This window comes from Aplysia californica, unplaced genomic scaffold (assembly GCF_000002075.1).
Source record: "Aplysia californica isolate F4 #8 unplaced genomic scaffold, AplCal3.0 scaffold01565, whole genome shotgun sequence".
NCBI classification, from domain to species: Eukaryota; Metazoa; Mollusca; class Gastropoda; order Aplysiida; family Aplysiidae; genus Aplysia; species Aplysia californica.
Genome location: NW_004798835.1, coordinates 1 through 1,197, shown reverse-complemented (window position 1 = coordinate 1,197; position 1,197 = coordinate 1).

Below are 1,197 nucleotides of genomic sequence, written 5' to 3'. Positions count from 1 at the left end.
CCTACATGGACAGTCACTGACCTACATGGACAGTCACTGACCTACATGGACAGTCACTGACCTACATGGACAGTCACTGACCTACATTGCTGTTGTTATTTCCCTCTCGGTTGACCCCCACCTTAGAGCAGGCGGTGTGTGAGTGTGTGCGAGGTAGCAGAACTAACTTACACTTAATGACTTACACACTTCAAGACAACTTAAGGACCACTTGCAAATTTGGCTAAAATTCCCCGAGGATTTCCGTGCTGCACATGGTAGTTTTGCCCCTTTAGGAAGCTTTGCAGTACACATTGGTGACCCATTAACACTTTCAGAGCAAAACATTTTGAAACATTCCTTGCTGTCTTTTTTTTCGGAGTTTAGAAAAAAATCTGGGCTGTCTGTCAAGGTGGTCCTTAAATTATGTTGAAGTCTGTATATTGTCACTCTTTTCTAATTGAGCTATAATGTTGTTGTTTGTCCCCCCCTCCCTTGACCACCCCCGTATGTCCAGGCTGTGTGTCACTGTGTGGTCAACTCGCTGAAGTGTGCGAGGTAGCGTAATAACTTATTTTATTACACTCAGTGACCTATAATATTGCCCCCCCCCCTCCGTCCCCGATGTCCAGGCGGTGTTTGACTGTGCGGTCAACTCCCTGAAGTGTGCGAGGTAGCGTAATAACTTATTTTATTACACTCAGTGACCTATAATATTGCCCCCCCCCCCCGTCCCCGATGTCCAGGCGGTGTTTGACTGTGTGGTCAACTCCCTGAAGAACGTGTCCAACATCCTCATCGTTTACATCCTCTTCCAATTCATCTTCGCCGTCATCGCCGTGCAGTTGTTCAAGGGACGCTTCTTCTACTGCACGGACGAGTCCAAGTCCACCAGGGACGACTGCCAGTGAGTTCTCTCCCCTTCTTCCCTTCTTCTCCCTGAGCTGTTTTTTTTTAAGAATGTCATTCCGAAGCGAGTCTCGTCGATACTTTACATGTTGAATTGCCATGTTACTTTTTAATTTTAATCTTCACGTGGGATTTGTAGGAGGGTAAAGAACTGAACAGTTTTTGTTTTGTCAACCGAGCAAGTGAAAGGAGGATCTATAGGTCATGTCTTATCAAATATTATCTACGTTATCTTTATTATAAGTATCTATCTTATCTCACCTCACTGTAAACGGTTTCCAGAGTATGCAGAGTAGCTTTCTCGTGTCT